Source organism: Dama dama, chromosome 11, assembly GCF_033118175.1.
Source record: "Dama dama isolate Ldn47 chromosome 11, ASM3311817v1, whole genome shotgun sequence".
NCBI classification, from domain to species: Eukaryota; Metazoa; Chordata; class Mammalia; order Artiodactyla; family Cervidae; genus Dama; species Dama dama.
This window is the reverse complement of record NC_083691.1, coordinates 67013545-67034278: the sequence shown is the minus strand read 5'-3', so window position 1 is coordinate 67034278 and position 20734 is coordinate 67013545. Positions and strand designations below refer to the sequence as shown.

The 20734-nt window shown below is 42.7% G+C and overlaps 1 protein-coding gene and 1 non-coding gene across 3 annotated transcripts in view; both read left to right on the top strand.

Moving 5' to 3' along the window:
* SPTBN1 (spectrin beta, non-erythrocytic 1) overlaps positions 1 to 20734 on the top strand; it is a 204219-nt gene that overhangs the window by 107005 nt on the left and 76480 nt on the right. The gene's annotated exons all lie outside the window — the stretch shown is intronic.
* TRNAE-CUC (transfer RNA glutamic acid (anticodon CUC)) lies at positions 13309 to 13381 on the top strand. Its single transcript has one exon. It is a non-coding gene; the product is annotated as a tRNA-Glu (tRNA).

The following is a 20734-nucleotide window of genomic DNA, read 5'->3' as shown; positions in this document are numbered from 1 at the left end:
AGTGGCAGACAGCTAGTACGCGGTGGGCCTGGCAATCACACCTGGCTGTGTGTCCACAGAGCCCTCCTCCTCACCGCCTCTCCAAGATCGTTATCATCCTGAGAGGATCTAGGTGTGGCAAGGTGTGGAGGGAGCAGTTGGACCACATCTTCCAGAAACAGCCCACATGGTTTCTTGTCTGCTTTGAAGCATCTCTCTCAACACTGGCTCCTCAGAAAACGTCCTCCCCTCTGGGAGTGAGATTTATGATGTGGTTTCCTGCCTCCTGCCTTCAGAGGTCAGCGCTTCTGCCCCAGGGTCAGGAAGCCCCTCCGCTGCTGGAGTCACTGCCCACCCTGTGTTCAGTATGGGTCATGCCTGTGTCACCCTGCGGTGAGCTGGGGTGCTGTGAGTGCTGTATCGGTGCGGTCTGGTTTGGAATTGGAGGTCACACCCTTTCCATCATGTTGTTCATGAGCCTGCTGATGCTGGTGATAGAGAACTTCAACCACAAGCTGCTTTCTCTTGCCCTGAATGTAACTTGTAAAAAAACGTTTTTGTGGGCTTTCTAGCCTAAGGTCTAGGTATAAATTAGGTGCCGTCACCTACGTAGGATTTACCTGTCCAGTAGCTCTGTGAGATAGGTGGTATCACACCTGCTGAGCAGATTTAAGAGCCTGAGGATCAAAAAGGTGCAACGAGGTGGCAAGGTTCTTATCCAGCATGTGGCAAAAGGAGTGACTTTGGGAAATTCTGTAGCAGGAAGGAACCCTTTTCAGCATTTCTTTGAGCTTAAAGCATATGCTTTTTCTAAATAGGCGGAGGCCAATAGCACGGCTTGTGTACATGTCTGTCAGCACAGACGTGGACTGCATTGATTTTTATTATTGTTTTTAATTTTGTTTGAAGCCTGTATTCAGTCATTTTTATTTGAGATCTTGCCCAATTTACAGGTGTTTAAAAGTGTACCATTTAACCTAGCAACAAATTGAACACACTGCTTGAAAACGGAAGGCTCACTAATAGTTTTCTCATGTGTCAATTTCTGATAAGACTGTTGTTATTGCTGAGTAAATCCTTCCATTAAAAACAGTGTAATCTGCTGATTTGCTTATCATTGATATTTCAAGGGGCATAACATTCTGGGGATGGGTAATGTGTCTGCCTGTCTTAAAGCAATGGTCCTCAACTCTTTTGGCACCAGGGACAGAATTTGTGGAAGACAGTTTTTTCACAGACTGGGGTTAGGGGAAGGTTTCAGGATGATTCAAGTGCATTACATTTATCCCACACTTTATTTCTATTGTTATTACATCAACTCTACCTCAGATCATTAGGTATTAGATCCCAGAGATTGGGGACCCCTGTCTTAAAGGACAGAGCTAATGCTCACCCACATTTGGATACAGTGTTTGGTAAATGCAGTTAGGCTCTTTGTGGGGGGTGGGGTATTGAGCCATGTAATAGCATAAATTCAGGTGATTTTTCAGCCTTGGCATATCAGGGTCCTTTTGAATGTAGTTACAGACATGGATATAGATCCACTGCTAGTACTGTAGGGCATTGGATCCTGAGTTGTTGGCCATGAAATACCTGCAGCCAAGCCTCTCTTGTGATACAGTGGTGTGGTGGTGACTCAGTGGCAACCAGACTGCTCAGCTTCCTATATACCAGCAGCTCACTTGAACCTGCCCACAAACCTCTGAACCAAAAGGAGAAGGAAAAACATGCTCACCTACATTTGGAAAACTGGGTCCCAACACGCCTCTGCTTAGGCCGTCGTGGAAACCTTGTATTTCTTCTTCTTCTAGGTGAGACAGGAATCGACCTGTAGCACTAGAGAAACATGTCTGGGTGGGTGCTTAAGACAGCTTCCAGAGCCTGGTTCAGTTCAGGTTATGGCAGCAGAGTTAGAGGGAAAGGTGGATATGTTGATGGCCTTTGTTAATTCCTGTCATCACCCAGATCTGTCTTTTTTCTGCTGCTCCCTTGGCTCAAATAATGACTTAAAGCTAGAACATTGATGGGAGGTTTTGAAGATCAGAAAAATTGCTCTTGGCTCTAGTTTCTTTATTTTGGTGGTAAATATTGTTATCTAGAACTTGTCTTGAAAATTCATCTGAAAGTCAGTTGCTTAGAATGCACTCTAGTTGTTTTCCCAGTTCATACTGGTGGTTGTAATAGAATAGCCTGCACCTCTTAATTAATAAGAATAAGGGCTGTGGAGGGCTTCCCTAGTGGCTTAGTGGTAAAGAATCCGCTTGCCAATGCAGGAGATGCAGGTTCGATCTATCAGTGGAGAAGATCCCCTGGAGAAGGAAATGTCACTCCACTTCAGTATTCTTGCCTGGGAAATGGACAGAGAAGTCTGTTGGGCTATAATCCATGGGGTCACAAGAGAGTCAGACATGACTTAGCGACCAAACAAGAAGTTCTGTGGATGAAGGCGGTTAAGTTTTTAGAACACCTTTATAGGTCTGAAATCGCTAAAGGAGCCATTGAATCCATTTACCCATTCAGTCTGTAGCAAGCACAAATGAACAAGTTACAGTACTAATAAGCAAACACTAGAGACACAGGACTCAATGGACATGAGTTTGAGCAAGCTCTGGGAGTTGGTGATGGACAAGGAAGCCTGGTATGCTGCAGTCCATTGGGTTGCAAAGAATCAGACATGACTGAGCAACTGAACTGAGAGACACAGAGGTATAAGAAGGTAGCCACTGTCTGAAATTATGTTCTGAAAGAGACTCCTTGGTGGAAAGTGGCATGTGTTCAGAGACATGCAGGTAACATCCCTGGGTTGTGGGATCTGAGAGAAGCTTTTTGTAGGAGTTGTCATTTGAGCTCATGACCGGGATCAGGTAATGAGGTGGTGGGTGCCTAGGGGTGGGAATGGGGGCTTCAGAACCTTGAGGTATGTTGGAGAGCCTGGACCTCTGCCTCAGATATGATGTATACATTTCAGTTATTAATGCTTATTATTTTTAGTTGGGATTTTTGCCTCCTTTTTGTTAGCCAGCATTCAGCTGATGTTGGCACAGGTACAGGGAATCAGGTGCCTAGCAGCTGATGTTGGTGAAATGACCTTGCACACGCAATTTGCATCTCACTTCTCTCACCTCTTGGGAAGGGTTATTACATCATCATTGAGTGCAGATTTAAGGGCCCCTGCAAGTAGATGCATGGAAGGTGCTACTGGCCATCCATGATAACTTTCATTTCACCAAAAGCTCCTTTGAGGTCCCGCCAGGTAGATGCCCACTGCCAAAAACATGCAAGCGTTTCTCACTACTCTGTTCCCTGGCTCACAGGATCAGTCCAGTAGTGGAACATACAGGCTAGTGAAGAAAGGGAAAACAAAACCAGCTATATATCCTGTTGCAAAGAGAGAAGAAAAGTAGGCCCCTCCTTACAGTCTAGCCTAGCAGTGGTCGTGGCTGTAATGGTAATACAGCTAAAACCTCTTGATCTGTAACCCTGGGCCAGCACAGTTCTACAGTAAGTCCACTGCATGTGTTGATTCACAGGCTCCTTCCAGCATCCCTGTGAGATGAGAATCATCTCCGTTGTAGAGGTGAGGAAACCGAGGTGTAAGAGACCCTTAGCCCAAGGACACATAGCTAGTGAGTGGTAGAGGCTGCATCCCAACCCAGGCAGGCTGCTTCTGGACTCTGAATCCTTAGCCCTGAGCTGTGCGGCCTCTCAAGAGTATTTCCCACATGATGAGTGAGGCCTATGCCTGTGTAGGTAGATCTTGGATTAGCATTTTGTTAGGACCTGGGAAACCTTGATGTGGTGAAAGTCATTGCCAACAAGTTGAAATTCCTGATCCTATTCCAACTGGTAAGGATTTGCTGCCTTTTGCTCTTCATTGGCAGCAATAGTGAGGGGCAGCATGATAGATGTGATACAAAATTCAAGCCCTGCTTAATCTTAAAAGACTTTGTTTCCTTTTCTTTGATGGTAGTTTACTTTGGCCATTCTGTCAGAGTAAGAGGAACTGAGCTGACAGTGCAGACTCTGAATTTTTTCCCCAGTGGTACAAGTTATTCATCACCGTATCATAAACTCACCATTTCTATTCTTGCAGTATTGAATTTTTGTTGTTTAGATATTTTGGTTTGGGTAGTGGTGTTTTTTGTTTGTTTGTGTCTGCCTGGTATCTTGCTAGTATACAAAATTATTTGTAAAGGAACTTTGAGAACATAGAATGGACACCAGCCCTTAAGTATTACTGATAGAATTTTGGAGTTTAACACCTGATATAGACTCCTTGGTGCAGGCTGTACAGAAGGTAATCCTGGAGCAATTTTCAACAGCAATGGCATTACTTAGGAGCATGAAATTGAGCCCAGACCTACATTTTAAGTTCAGGTTCTTGAAGTTGGCAGATTTTTCTTGACTTTAAACATTTTCAGCTGCTGAAGCATTTGTGGGTATATTTGGGCCAGGTTAGTTACCTTTTGTTCTGTGATTTCCAACGTGTGAATGAAGTAGATAATCCCTGTTTCTGGTTTGCTTGCTGCCAAGTGTATGTGAAGACTTCCAGCTGCTGTTCAGATATTTTTTCCCTCAGGCCACCTTTTGAGTTTCTCTGTAGTAGATAGAAAAGTAGGTTTTTAAGAGGGCCACTTGTTCATCCTTACTTGTTCTACCCTAAAAACACAAGTTTGATTTTGTTTACCATCTATTGTGAATTTAGCATAAAGGAAGCAAGTAATTTGTTTGTTTATACCCCACCTAGTTCAAGAAATTATTTAATTTGGTCTGGGCAAGTGTCTCCTGATGGTCGTGTGCTTGTGTGTGTGTGTGTGTATGTGTGTGTGTGTGTGTGTGTGATGATAATTCTACTGCTGGAGAATCTAGAATCACAAGACTTGTCATGGGATCATTGGTTTGGTGAATACTAGGTTTGTTCTCTCCCTGGACACCTCTATCCAGAAAAATGTGAACGTCTTTCATCTTTCTTGGCAAGGTCTGACATTATTAAACTGAACGGTGCCGTGTCCCTGCTCCATGTTTTCCCCAAGAAATTTTCTGTTGAGAGTGCCATGGAAAATTCTCATATGGCAAGTGTGTGTGTTGTCAACACCCATTTTAATCTGAGAGTAAAGCTTATTTTATGGATTTTTATATAGTTCAAGTGATCTCTTTTTACCTTATCTCTGCAGAGATGCGGTGTACTTCAGATGTGGAAGGAACATGCAGTCAGAAACAAGCATGCAGTCAGAATGAATGATAACAGCTTCCCTGAAGCCTGTGGTACCCCACAGGTGAAAGAATGTCACCCAAAGAGGCAGAATACATGATTATCAGTTACAGTTTTTTTTAATTTTGTAGAGATGACAGCCAGTGTGTTTGTGATACTATATGATATATGGGTAAACCATATAATAGCACAAACCAGATGTTTCTGAAACAACCTAAATTCGTATTCTTTCACATTTCACATAGAGGGACTATAGCACCCAGTAAGGGTTCCTTCTGATCTGTATCATAGAGAGAGCACAGGAGACAGGAAGCTGCTGCTGTCTTAATACCAGCGCTCTGGGCGGACCAGATCCTCACTGGCTGAGGTGCATGTCCAGAGCGGGCACGTCAAGGGAGCTGAGCACCGCTGCTGGCCCTGCTTTTGAATGGGGAACACGTATCTGCCATGTTCAGTTCTGAGTGTTGACCTTTGGGTTTAGATTAATGTCAGTCTTAGAGGATTGATGAGAATGTCGGAACCAGTTCTAGCCACCGCGTGAGGACTGGAATGACTGTATTGTTTGTCAGATCTTTCAAGAAAGTACTGTGTGACAGTGATCCTAAAACTGTAAAATTAAATACCCTCCAGCAGTTAATTATATTTACTTTGGAAGCAGGTTATAAATTTGAATCTGCCGAACTAATGAGTGTTTCTTTTCTCTTCTCCCAGAGTCAGAAAGCTGTTGGCGAGAACTGCTCTCTGATGTTGCTAGGACAAATGTGTATGACCTTTTTTATGTCAATAATTAACAGGGGAATAATTTCATTTACATTAAAGCCATCTAAGAAAGTGTTCTCCAGGCTGGCTCTGACAGCCTCTGGTCCTCGTGGGGAAGGAAGCAAATGCTGAAAAAATTCAGGCTTCCCCCTAGAATACCCACTTAATGGCAATGATGGTTGCAAGGCTGTTTTTCTTTAAAGTAAAAACCCAGTGTGTCAAGGTTACTCTGGGGTGACTATTGTTACATAAGGAGGAGATTTTGTTTCTTGCTGATATGCTGAGTGGTGGAGGTTAAAGGTAGAACTAACTATGTGTAGAACTAAAATAAAGCACCTGAAACTTTTAGGAAACCAGCAACATTTAGAGGCTCCTGACCCACTTTGGCCATGCACTGTTCAGTTTTAAGGCCCACACTGGTGCTTCACAGACTGTTTCTTAAAAATACAAAGAGCAGATTCATCCACATTATTGAGAAGGCAATTGGAAGCACAGGCCTTGTCAACTAGGAAGATAACTAGTATTGCCATGGGGGTGGGGGGTGGGGGTGTGTGTGTGTGTGTGTGTGTGTGTTAGGGGGAGAAGATTATATCCCAGTATAGTCAGATTCTCCTTGAACAAAAAAAAACTTCCCTCCCTTGTTGTTTGTTGATAAAAGGAGAAACTTGCTGCTTGTTGTTCAGTCGCTTAGTCGTCTCCAACTCTGACCCATAGACTGCAGCATGTCAGGCATCCCTGTCTTTCACTATCTCCCAGAGTTTGCTCAAATTATGTCTGTTGAGTTGGTGATGCCATCCAACCGTCTCATATGTGCTGTCGCCCCTTCTCCATTTGCCTTCAGTTTTTCCCAGCATCACCATCAGGGTCTTTTCCAGTGAGTCTGCTCTTCACATCAGGTGGCCAAAGTATTGGAGCTTCAGCTTTACCATCAGTCCTTCCAGTGAATATTCAGGGTTGATTTCCTTTAGGATGGACTGGTTGGATCTCCTTGCAGTCCAAGGGACTCTCAAGAGTCTTCTCCAACACCACAGTTCAAAAGCATCAATTCTTCAGCACTCAGCCTTTTTTATAGTCCAGCTCTCAGATCTGTGCATGACTCGTGGAAAAACTATAGCTTTGACTAGATGGACCTTTGTTGGTAAAGTAATGTCTCTGCTTTTTAATATGCTGTCTAGGTTTGTCTTGCTTTTTTTCCAAAGAGCAAGTGTCTTAATTTTGTGGCTGCAGTCACTGTCCACAGTGATTTTGGAGCACAGGAAAATAAAGTCTGCCACAGTTTCCACTTTTTCCTGATCTATTTGCCATGAAGTGATGGGATTGGATGCCATGATCTTAGTTTTTTCAAAGTTCAGTTTCAAGCCAGCTTTTTCACTCTCCTCTTTCATCTTCATCAAGAGGCTCTTTAGTTCCTCTTCACTTTGTGCCATTAGAGTGATATCATCTACATACCTGAGGTTGTTGATATTTCTCCTGGCAATCTTGATTCCAGCTTTTGATTCATCCAGCCTGGAATTTCACATGTTGTACTCTGCATATAAATTAAATAAGAGGGTGACAGTATACAGCCTTGACGTACTCCTTTCCCAGTTTTGAACAAGTTTGTTGAATGTCCAGTTCTAACTATTGCTTCTTGACCTGCATACAGGTTTCTCAGGAAACAGTAAGGTGGTGTGGTACTCCCATTTCTTTAAGAATTTTCTACTTGTTGTGATCCACACAGTCAAAGGCTTTATGTAGTCAGTGAATCAGAAGTAGATGTTTTTCTGGAATTCCCTTGCTTTCTCTATGATCCAATGAATGTTGATAATTTGATCTCTGGTTCCTCTGCCTTTTCTAAACTCAGCTTGTACATCTGGAAGTTCTGGTTCACATACTTTTGAGCCTAAACTTGAAGGATTTTGAGCATAATCTTGCCAACATGTGAAATGAGTGCAATTGTATGACAGTCTAAACATTCTTTGGCATTGTCCTTCTTTGGGATTGGAATGAAACTGACTTTTTCCAGTCCGATAGCCACTGCTGAGTTTTCTAAATTTGCTGGCATATTGAGTGCAGGACTTTAACAACATCATCTTTTAGGATTTTAAGTAGCTTAGCTGGAATCCCATCACCTCAACTGCTTTGTTCCTAGTGATGCTTCCTAAGGCCCACTTGACGTCATACTTTAGGATGTTTGGCTGTAGGTCAATAATCACACCATCGTGGTTATCCAGGTCATTAAGGCCTTTTTGTACAGTTCTTCTGTGTATTCTTGCCACCTCTTTTTAATCTCCTCTACTTCTTTAAGGTCCTTGCAGTTTCTGTCCTTTATTATGCCCGTCTTTGCATAAAATTTACCCTTTGTATCTCCCAATTTTCTTGAAGAAATAACTAGTCTTTCCCATTCTGTTGTTTTCCTCTGTTTCTTTGCATTGTTCATATAAGAAGGCCTTCTTATCTCTCCATCCTGTTCTCTGGAACTCTGCATTCAGTTGGGTATTTCTTTACCTTTGTCCCTTGCCTTTTGCTTCTCTTCTTTGCTCAGCTATTTGTGAAGCCTCCTCAGACAACCACTTCTTCTTGCATTTCATTTTTTATGGGATTGTTTTGGTCATTGCCTCCTGCACAGTGTTAATGAACCTCTGACCTTGGTTCTTCAGGCACTCTTGTTTACCAGATCTAATCCCTTGAAACTATTGGTCACCTCCACTGTATAATCATAAGGGATTTCATTTAGGTCATACCTGAATGGTTTTGTGGTTTTCCCCATTTTCTTCCAACTTATGAATTTTGCAATAAAGAACTGATAATATGAGCCATAGTCAGCCCCAGGTCTTGTTTTTGCTGACTGCTTAGAGCCTCTCCATCTCCAGCTGCAAAATACATAAATCAGTCTGATTTTGATATTAACTATCTGGTGATGTCAATGTGTAAAATCATTTTTTGGGTTGGGTTGTGGAAAAGAGTATTTGTTATGACCAGAATGTTCTCTTGACAAAAACTCCATTGACCTTTGCCCTGCTTCATTTTGTACTCCTAGGCCAAACTTGCCTATTATTCAGAGTATCTATTGACTTCCTACTTCTGCATTCCAGTCCCCTATGATGATGAGGGCATCTTTTTGGTGTTAGTTCTAGAAGGTGTTGAGGGTTTTCATAGAACTGGTGAACTTCAGCTTTTTCAGCATTAGTGGTTGGGCATAGACTTTGATTACTGTGATGTTGAATGGTTTGCCTTGGAAACAAACCAAGATCATTCTGTCATTTTTGAGATTATACCCAGGTAGTGCATTTTGGAGTCTCTTATTGACTGTGAGGGCTACTCCATGTCTTCTAAGGGATTCTTGCCCACAGTAGTAGATAATAATGGTTATCTGAATTAAATTAGCCCATTATTGTCCGTTTTAGTTCACTGATTCCTGAGACATTAATGTTCACTCTTACCATCTCCTGCTTGACCATGTCCAATTTATCTTAATTAATGGACCTAACATTTCAGATTCCTATGCAGTATTGTTCTTTATTGCAAAGAACTTTACTTTCACCACCAGACACATCCACAACTGAGTGTCATTTCTGCTTTGGTCTAGCCACCTCTTTCTAGAGCTATTTGTCTTAGCTCCAGAAAAAATGGAGCTCTTTCCCATTGGCATACTGGACACCTTCCAACTTGGGGGGCCCCTCTTCTGGTGTCCTATCTTTTTGCCTTTTCCTACAGTTCATGGGGTTCTCTAGGCAAGAATATTGAAGGGGTTGGCCATTCCTTCCTCCAGTGGACCACGTTCTGTCAGAACTCTCCACCATGACCCGTCCGTCTTGGATGGCTCTGCACAGCATGGTTCGTGGCGTCGTTGAGTTATGTAAGCCCTTTCGCCACGACAAGGCTGTGATCCATGAAGGGGAATTTGCTGCTAGTAACTAGTTAGTTCTGAAAGGATTTGGGTTCCTGCTGTGCAGTTTTTAAAATGATGATCCAAGCACAGGATGGAGAGCAGAAGAGTTTCCCATTGTTATTAAGTGCTGCTTCTTCATAATTAATAGGCTTTTAAATATTCTTAGTTTTGGGGAGGAAGGGATGCTCAGAGTTGAGGATTCTCTGTAAGATCTTCAGTGAGACATAAGATGGTGACTGTCCAGTTTTCCCAGGGCGTGGTCACTCTTTGATGTTGACAAAATTTGGTGCCGCTCCTCAGGGAACTGTGGCTGCCGCCGAGCTGCCACAGCCCCTGGGCTCCCATAGCCGCCACTCCTCAGCTGGTGAACCAGCTCTGGGGAAGCCAGCATTCATGCTTTGGTTTCTTTGCCTTTAAAAAAGGAAAAAATTTTTAATATGCCCTGGGACTACTTTGAGGTTTTCAGGAATTTTCCTGGGGTTATAGCCTCACAGTTGAGGAGAACTGTCCAAGGCCTGGGCTCGTAACAGGAATAAAGCCCCTTTCCCTTGTCATTACTACTTTCCTCTTCACTGACTAATTAGCCAGCTGCTGTGGGTCTCATTAAACTTCATTAATCCTGAGCATCTGTCTATTGGAACTGCCTCAAGATGAAAAGGGAAAACTCAGCTAAACATTTTTGTTGCTCCTGCTAATTACCCCGAGCTATATATTTTTATTAATTAATTGCTCTACTTACTTTCAAATCTGAATGAAGACCTTTCCCCATGCCAGACAGCAGGCGTTTCTCTCTCCCCTGGCTGAGGAGGCACTGCTCTGTGGTTTGGTATGTGGAGTGCCTGTAGTTATCAGGGGCAAAAATAGGATGGTTCTGGAAACCAAGCTAAAAGGAAAACACACCTGGAGTCTGGCTGTGTGTAACCTAGGCCTGTTCAAAGTTTTGAGTTGATATGGATGCCTTTAAAAAAAAAAAAAAACAGGTGCAATGTTAAATGATCTAATCTCTGAAAAAATACATGATGGCAAAACAATCACAAAGCTATTTTCTTGACTCAGTGGTTCCAGAATCTAAAAAATAATTTAAATGGGGTTTGGGATAGGAGAGAATCATGGCATTTCTGGGTAGTAGCTAAAGGTAATGTCAAAAAGGAAGGTGGTGATCCTGGAGTTGGATTGGTGGTGACTGAGGGCACGGTGAATTACACCCCTCCTCAGCGGGAGGCAGGGGAGAAGAACATCTCCCTGATGCACCTTGAAGAGACCCTGGTGAAAGGGAAAGAACAGTTGACAATACGGAGGGCTTTCTGATGAGGACCTCTGCCATCATTGAATTATAAGTAAAAGTTTTGGTTTTGGAATTGTCAAAGATTAAGGTGGATGGAACTAAGAGAATTAGTTCTACGTGGTCCCTGTCGGTCGGGAATAAACTAATTGATCATTGAGACTTGAGCCTAATTCCATATTAATTGTGCTGGTAAGGTCTTTGCTAATGTAGAATTCTGTTTGGAGTAGTGAGGGCTGTGGCCCCAGTCCTTGGGTCTGGCTTCTGGGACTGTGCTTGCTTTGTGACTGTGGGCAAGCCACTGAACCTCTCGGAGCCTTATAGTTTACTCCTAGGCAAAATATGTCTGATGATAAGAGTACCTGCTGCACAGTGTGGTTGTGAGAATTAAATAAGTTTGGGTGAAGTGCTTAGAAGGGTGTGTGGCCCTTCTGATAAGTGCTCCATAAACTCATAAGTATGGAGGTGGATATGGGAGATTCCCAATTGTTCAGGATCACGTCCATGGAACTTCCCACTTGCATGACTGGAGTGCTGGTAGATCAACTCCAGTGGGCTCTGATCCTCTCCTTGCTGCTGATTCATGATGTCATCTTGAGTCAAATCTCAATTGTGAAGCTTTGACCTCTTGACTCATGTCTGATCAGTTAATCTCTCTCCCGTGCGTTGCTTGTTCCTCATTGCCGTTCAGTGTAATTACCTGTCATCGAGGCTGGTGTGTCATTAAACAGTAAACTGCACAACATCTCTCTTTATTTCCCGTTGCTTAGTACAGCAGTTTGCAAATACCTTTTAAAAATGGAATTTGTTTTTCCCATAAATTAAATCTGAGGTGGAACTCCGGTAAATACAGGGTGTGAAATGGAGTGTTTCTGACCAAAGTACGGGTGAGAAAGTGTGCTTGGACATGCCCTTGGGGATCCTGGTTTGAAAACTAGTGTTTCTTCAGTGATTGTCACTTATTTTTGTGTTATAATAATATCCTCAGTTCCCTATTGAAAGGGAGTATTAACATTTGTTTGCCTTATTTTGCTTATAAGTGTTGTATAAGGTTAAATACTGATTTAGTAGTCTCCAGAAGAAGGACATGGAAATTCAGGTTGGTGTTTTATTTATTTAGGAGTGCTCACTGAAGACAGCATTTCACATTTGACCTTTTGTGGTGCCCAGGGAGAATTTGTTTTTCTCTGGTGAGTGCCTCTTTTTTTCCCCCCATACTCATCAATCTCAGACCCACTGGTGAACCTTAGTTCTCTTATCAAATAAAAATGAGTTACGTGTTTTTCTCTTCAAATGGAAATGCCCTTAACATGTTTGAAAAATGGTATGTGCTTATTAACAACAACAAAAAAACCAGTGCAGAAAATACAGAAACAGATGCCTTCCACATCCGCTTCTGCTCTCTTGGGATAATTAGAGTTAATGGTTTGAGAAGTGTCTTCCTGTACCATTTTATATACTTACACTTAAATAAATACTCATAGGATCATGCAAAATATATATATGATTCTGTAACTCTTCATTCATTTTCCTTACTCTATTTTGGCATGTATATAGTGTTCTTTTATATGAATGAATCATAGTTTAATTAATCAGTCTCTTAATATACAAAGTATGTAGAGGTGTGATTGGTAGATGGAGGAAATGCATTTAAAATTTTTTTATATTGTCCACTTACCCTCCCACCCAGTTCATACTCGTCTGTCCATTTCTCTGTGTCTTTGGACAAGATTTGTTTTTTAAGTTCAAGAAACAGAGTTCATTTTCACCTACTTTCACCTAGTCCTGGAAGTGGAATTTCTGCTGTCTACCACCCCAATGGAACCTCTCTGAGCCTCCAGCCCTTCCCACCAGTTCCAAGATTATTATCTTTATAGAGTCTGTTGAGGAGAAACGGTCTGTTGAGGAGAAACAGCCAAGGTCTTTATTAAGCAATAAAATGTCCCGAAGACCAAGTCAGCTATAGCAGTAGAGTTCCCAGGCCACGTCTAGGTAACCAGGAGTCAAGCTTCTCCTGTGACAGGCCCATTCCCTCACAGATGGGTAAAACTGCAGCAGCCAGGTCAACACACCTGTCATAAGCCCTTGATGTTGTGAAGTGAGAGTTAACATCTTGCTTGTAGTGATGGGAGGGGAAAGGGATGGGTGAGGGCCTGCATGTGGGGTGTGTACTTCGGGACGTTGTAAAAGTTCTATGGGGGGACTTCCCTAGTGGTCCAGTGGCTAAGACTCTGTGCTCTCAATGCAGAGGGCCTGGGTTCAATCCCTGGCCAGGGAACCAGGATCTCAGGAACTCAGTTCTCACATGCTGCGACTAAGAGTTTTCATGCTACAAGTAAAGATCCAGCATGCCCCAATTAAGATCAGGTTCAGTTCAGTTCAGTTCAGTTGCTCAATCGTGTCTGACTCCTTGCGACCCCATGAACTGCAGCACACCAGACTTCCCTGTCCATCACCAACTCTTGGAGCCTACTCAAACTCACATCCATTGAGTCGGTGATGCCATCCAACCATCTCATCCTCTCTCGTCCCCTTCTCCTTCTGCCTTCAATCTTTCCCAGCATCAGGGTCTTTTCAGATGAGTCAACTCTTCACATCAGGTGGCCAGAGTATTGGAGCTTCAGCTTCAGCATCAGTCCTTCCAATGAATACTCAGGATTGATCTCCTTTAGGATGGACTGGTTGAATCTCCTTGCATTCCAAGGGACTCTCAAGAGTCTTCTCCAACACCACAGTTCAAAAGCATCAATTCTTTGGCGCTCAGCTTTCTTTATAGTCCAACTCTCACATCCATACATGACCACTGGAAAGACCATAGCTTTGACTAGATGGACCTTTGTTGGCAAAGTAATGTCTCTGCTTTTTAATATGCTGTCTAGGTTGGTCATAACTTTTCTTCCAAGGATAAATAAATATAAATAAATAACATAAATATAAATAAAAGATACGTAAATATAAAAAAAACAAGATTCTGTGGGAAGACACTTGCATTTAAGTTATGCAACACTGTGCAACAGATTTAAGTTTCTAAGACAAGTAGAATAGCAAAAAAACTAATCTTCCTATTTACGCCCCCTTTTTGTTACTTTTTTCATTTGAAGAAATTAAGATAGATGACCAGTGGTAAGCTAGGATGATTCCACCAGATCCAAGGCATACCTGATGCATTGTCTTCTGTAAAACTTTCCTTAAAGCTTTGATGAGGGTTCCCATCAATGAGAGATAGATACTGATTTAAAAAAAAAAAAAAACTAGTTAACTGTCCTGCTCTCCTTTGATTAGAGTGAGGGCCTGTTCAGGGACACCCTCCGCCCAGCTGTTTGACTAGGTCATTAGAGGAGTTGACTGTGAGGCCATCTCTTCCTCCAGTTTTTCTGTCCTCCTTTATTAAAGCAAGGTACTGTACATTGTGTACTTATAGAATCTGCCCACCAGAACTGTACCATTTGGCTTTGTAAGAAATCTGTGTGACCACTTATTCTATGTGTGGGGTTGAGAAAAACCACAGAGGAAGTTAGCAGAATTGTTAAGTGTTTGACCCTCTGAGGGATAATTTTCTCTTTTTCATTTGGACACCTAAAAAATAACTAAATGGTGGTTGAGCGTGGGCATCAGTTATCTAGTGCTATGAATTGAATTCTTAAGGAATTGAAAATTGCTGGTAAGCTTTTTAAAATTGAAATGCAGTTGATGTAAAGTATTACCAGTTCCAGGTGTTCTACATAATTATTTAATATCTGCATGTATTAGGAAATGATCACCATAAGGTAAGAACTCAGGACTTTTAAGTGTTCTTTCCAATGTCTTCATAGCACTTACTCAATAATTTGTTGCTCATTGGTTGATAGATTGACCCAATATGGGGGAAAAAAAAAATGACCCTAGACCTGTATGACTGAATGTCAGATACTAGAGTGTAGAGTGCTGTTCTACGTGGAGTCAATTTCCAGCAAAATAGTTGGCTGAGTTAAATATATAATCGAAGATTGGGTCAGAATTTATCATTCAGTTACTGCTTCTTGGATGAAGACTATACAGTAAGAAGTGAAATTTGAGTTTGATGCATTATGATATCATGTAGAAAATAGTGCTAAGCTCTAAAATTATTTAGTGCAGTCCAGAGAGCAGCTTATCTTTATAGCATTATGCATTTTGTATCTTCGTCTTGGCACAACTGCTAGTTACTTCTGAAATCCAAGTATAGTTTGGACGTCTTTCCCCAAACACACATGAAAGCTTGGGCTTATTTAATTTTGAAGTTTGGCACTGAAGTTGAGACAGCCTTACCTAATTTATTATTCTGCCACTTCCTCCCTGATAGTTTCTGCAGTGCATCATGGTTACTGGCAAGAAGGGGTTTAGGTGACTAATTTGTAATGCTCTTCAGGAAAGAAGCCAGTTTTAAAATTCTTTTGTTTCATTTGTTTTTATATATAACTTCTCTTCTCACTAAGTGAAACCTTGTCATCATTATATAGATACAAGTGATAACAGGCATCACTGTGGCTTCTTTGTTTCAAAATGCCAGTTCTTTTTAGATTAAATCTACACACATAGCCTTCTTTGGAGGCCTTCCATGACACCTTAGATTATTGTTGCATAGGTTCTTCCATAGTCAGTTCATTCAGAGATGATTATTTTAGTAAACACTATTGTTGTTTTTGTCATTTAGGTGCTAAGTCGTGTCTGACTCTTTTGGGACCCCATGGACTGTAGCCCACCAGGCCTCTCTGTGCATGGGATTTCCTAGCTAAGAACACGGGTGGGCTGCCGTTTCCTTCTCCAGGGGATATTCCCGACCCAGGGATGGAACCCGTGTCTCCCGCACTGGTGGGTGGATTCCTTACCAGTGAGCCACTGGGAAGCCCAGTGAACACTGTGCCATACATCCTAAGTAGCTTCAGTTGTGTCCAACTCTTTGCGACCCCATGGACCATAGCCCGCCAGGCTCCTCTGTCAGTGGGATTCTCCAGGCAAGAATACTGAAGTGGGTTGCCTGCCATGCCTTCCCCCTCCCTCCAGGGGATCTTCCCTGTCCAGGTGTCAAACCCGCGGCTCTTATATCTCCTGCACTGGCAGGCTGGTTCTTTACCATTAGCGCCACCTGGGCTTTCTTGTTGCCTCTGACAGTAAACACTATACTATTTATGAAAAGCAGACAGCTTTAGGGTGACTTTTAGGTCTTAGCTCCTTCCTTCTTGTTTGTGTGGTTTAAAACAAGAGTCTTTTGGATCTGAGCTTTTTGTCTTCAGTGCATTACAGTTAATTTGGACGTCCTCGTTGTATAGACCAGCTCTCAGTAACTGTACTGAGAGGCTGGAGTTGGTGCAGTCATCTTGTTGGCAGCATCAGCCTCTCTGAAAACACCAAGTAGTAAGTATCCTTTTGTATCTTGAGTATCTGACAGTGTGACTCTAGTGTATGAAAGACATTTCTATTTTACTCCCTGTACCATTGACCTGAAGAATTCTGGAAAACTAGAGAAGAGAGAAAAATCATCAAGAGCCAGGGCACATGCTATTTGATTTTCAATGTACTGTTCGGAATGGCTCCCTTTTTTGCTTATTACATGAAAAAAGATGCATAGCAAACTCCTGTCTTGCCACATGTACCTGAGAGTTCTGTGATACAAACTTCCCTTTAAGCCCTTGAAAATGAATTGCAGGAAAAGCCCTTGACAATCAGTTGCAGAATTTTACCTTTACCTGTGAATTTGTGCCACATAGTATGGTTTAGAATATATTATTCACTGTTTCTTTAGTTGTTGCTTAGAAAAAGTAATACCACACAGACACACACCTTCATATATTGCAATTAAATTATCTTTATAAATTCTTACTATCTTTAGTGTACCTATTATGTTTACCCCTTAAAAAATTCTCTCCTAGTTAGTCTGTATTAATGTGAGCATTCTGCATAAAAGTTTAATAATTACGGATGTACCATCTTTTTAGATCCAAACCTGTTCCATCTTTTGAGTATATTACAAGTTACCCTCAGTTCACCTTGACCTAATATTTCCATCTTTTGAGTATATTACAAGTTACCCTCAGTTCACCTTGACCTAATATTTTGTCATCTCCCAGGAAGGATTGGGGAGGAGAGGTGATGGTGAATAAAATGTCCTTCAGGGTAAGAATCGAGGACCTGAGGTGTGTGTGTGTGCACGTGTGCAGGGGGCAGGAGGCGGGGGGCGTGGAATCTGGGCCCACCCTCCTGGCCCTTCCTCCCCCTTTGAACAGGAAGTGAAGGTATGGCCCGGAGTTCGAGCGTGCAGTGCTCACCATGCCTTGTCTCTCCTGACAGCTGGGATAGCGCTGTTAATCCTGTTGTGTCGTGGTAACCAGATAAATGCTCCTCAGCTGAGAGGGTCCCCCCACCTCCCCACCCCACCCCTGCCTGACCTGACGTGTGGGCAGAGTCCTAGTAAAATAACTTAAAAAAGAAAGTGCATGTGGCTATAGCATGTCAGCCTAGCTGCATGTCCTTGAAAACAGAAGCTAGCAAATTGGATGTAGGACCAAGGATATTCTAAAAGATGTTTCAAGCCTGGACTCAACAAACCTTTTCTGTGAAGGTCAGATAGAAACTATGTTAGGCTTTGCCACAGGGTCTCTATCTTGTCTCCTCATCCTCCTACAGTGACCCTTCCCAACCCTCAGTTCAGTTCAGTCACTTAGTTGTGTCCGACTCTCTGTGACCCCATGAATCGCAGCATGCCAGGCCTCCCTGTCCATCACCAACTCCCGGAGTCCACACAAACCCATGTCCATCGAGTCCGTGATGCCATCCAACCATTTCATCCTCTGTCGTCCCCTTCTCCTCCTGCCCTCAATCTTTCCCAGCATCAGGGTCTTTTCAAATGAGTCAACTCTTCACATCAGGTAGCCAAAGTATTGGAGTTTCACCCTCAACTTTAGTCTTTCCAATGAACACCCAGGACTGATCTTCTTTAGGATGGACTGGTTGGATCTCCTTGCAGTCCAAGGGACTCTCAAGAGTCTTCTCCAACACCACAGTTCAAAAGCATCAAATATTTGGTGCTTAGCTTTCTTTATAGTCCAACTCTCACATCCATACATGACCACTGGAAAAACCACAGCCTTGACTAGACAGACCTTTGTTGGCAAAGTAATGTCTCTGCGCTTTAAGATGCTGTCTAGGTTGGCCATAACTTTCCTTCCAAGGAGTAAGCATCTTTTAATTTCATGGCTGCAGTCACCATCTGCAGTGATTTTGGAGCCCAGAAAAATAAGGTCAGCCATTATTTCCACTTTTTCCCATCTATTTGCCATGAAGTGATGGGACCAGATGCCGTAATCTTAGTTCTCTGAATGTTGAGCTTTAAGCCAACTTTTTCACTCTCCTCTTTCACTTTCATCAAGAGGCTCTTCAGTTCCTCTTCACTTTCTGCCATAAGGGTGGTGTCATCTGCATATATGAGGTTATGGATATTTCTCCTGGCAATCTTGATTCCAGCTTGTGCTTCCTCCAGCCCAGCGTTTCTCGTGATGTACTCTGCATGTAAGTTGAATGAGCAGGGTGACAATATACAGCTTTGACGTACTCCTTTTCCTCTTTGGAACCAGTCTGTTGTTCCATGTCCAGTTCTAACTGTTGCTTCCTGACCTGCATACAGGTTTCTCAAGAGGCAGGTCAGGTGGTCTGACATTCCCATCTCTTTCAGAATTTTCCACAGTTTATTGTGATCCACCCAGTCAAAGGCTTTGGCATAGTCAATAAAGCAGAAATAGATGTTTTCCTGGAACTCTCTTGCTTTTTCTATGATCCAGTGGATGTTGGCAATTTGACCTCTGGTTCCTGTCATTTCTAAAACCAGCTTGAACATCTGGAAGTTCACGGTTCACGTATTGCAAAAGCCAGGCTTGGAGAATTTTAAGCATTACTTTACTAGCGTGTGAGATGAGTGCATTTGTGCGGTAGTTTGAGTGTTCTTTGGCATCGCCTTTCTTTGGGATTGGAATGAAAATGAACCCTTTCCAGTCCTGTGGCCACTGCTGAATTTTCCAAATTTGCTGGCATATTGAGTGCAGCACTTTCACAGCATCATCTTTCAGGATTTGAAATAGCTCAGCTGGAAAGAATGAAAAAGCTCTCTAGCTCCCAGGCTGTACAGAAACAGACTCTAAGGCCAGAGTTTGCTAATGCCTGTTTTAAATCTTGGTCATGAAGAAACTGAGCTGAGACGGATGGCTGAGGTTTTTGTGTCGTTTGGGGCGATAACGTGTTTTCCGCAAGCGCCGTGGGAGGGGATGTGAGTGGGAGCTTCAGGATTCCTTTAGGTTCTGATCCTGGGTGTGCCTTTGCTAGCTGGATGCCCTCAGCAGAATCCCCAGAACCTTTCTGGGCCTTGTCTAGTCAGAACTGGCAGCTTATAATAAACAAGGTACTGCTGCAGCGTCTACCAGTGCATAGGAGTGGAGGAGGACTCACTACATCCCTTACCCTCTTGATTTCCCTGGCTCCAGTTTCAGGCTGGTTCCTGCTTACCTGACCCACAGAGATGGAGAGTAGCAGAGCCAGTGGAATGGTTTTCTGTCTGTGAAGGTGTTTTGAAGCATGCCACAAATTTTCTAGGCAGGTTGAGCAGATGATTTCTGAATATTTCTTCCTGAGGTTGTCTCTGTGTTTCAAGGCACTCACTCGTCCCTTCTGGTTTGGTGGTGTTCACCCTGGTTCTCATCTCAGGGGAGTCAGAGCTACTGTTCTGCCTTGGTTTCAGAGTTGGCCCCCACCATCACCTCTGGCTCCTCCACAGCCTCGGCTTTCGGTGTTTGTGACTTTAAGGGACTCACCTTAAAGTGAGTCCGGCAGGGCCGGAGCCCTGGAACATGGCCTGCTTTCTCAGTTCATCACTGCAGCCTCCTCCAGAGCTTCCCTCCATGTGCCTTGGTTTCCACCCTGGCAGAGCTGGGCTATGCTGCTCACAAGAAAGACCCTCAGGAAGCTGCAAGCCCTGCTCCCTGACGTAAACTGCAGGCGCCAGGTTACAGGGAGTTCACAGTTGTTTTATAGTCTGCACATCAGAGTGTTAAGTGTTAGCAGAGAATTTCATATTTACTACACATGCATTTAGAACAGATGTTTACATGTTTTTTATCCATGAAGCTGGTTAAACTGTTGGAAAGTATTTTAACTCAAGTTCTATTTATATACAAATCAGCAAACATAAATTAAAGGCCCCCAGACTAATCCGTCACAGGGCCTTCAGTCAAAAGATTAGTTTCCTTCCTTTTGCTGCCTCAAGATAACAGTTTGATTCTCTATTATCAATTCAGCCAGTTGCCTGTTTCCGGTTTCCTGCTCTGTGTATTTTGCATGTCACTCTTGGGAAATGATTTATTTATTTTTTCAAGCCAAGGCACATATGGGGCCTCCACCCTACTGTATTCTTTTGTTTTGAGTTAGAATTCTTTAAAAAGGAAAAAAAAAAAAAAAAAAAACACCTCAAGAATTGGGCTTTAATGGCTAAATTGTTAAAGTTAGTATAAATTAAGTCTTGTAATTTTTGGCTTGTTTGGGTCATGTTGAAATAGTGTTATAATTATACCCTTCTGTATTTTGCAGCTTCACTCTTATTGTATGGGCATGTGGTGGCAATTGTCCCCAA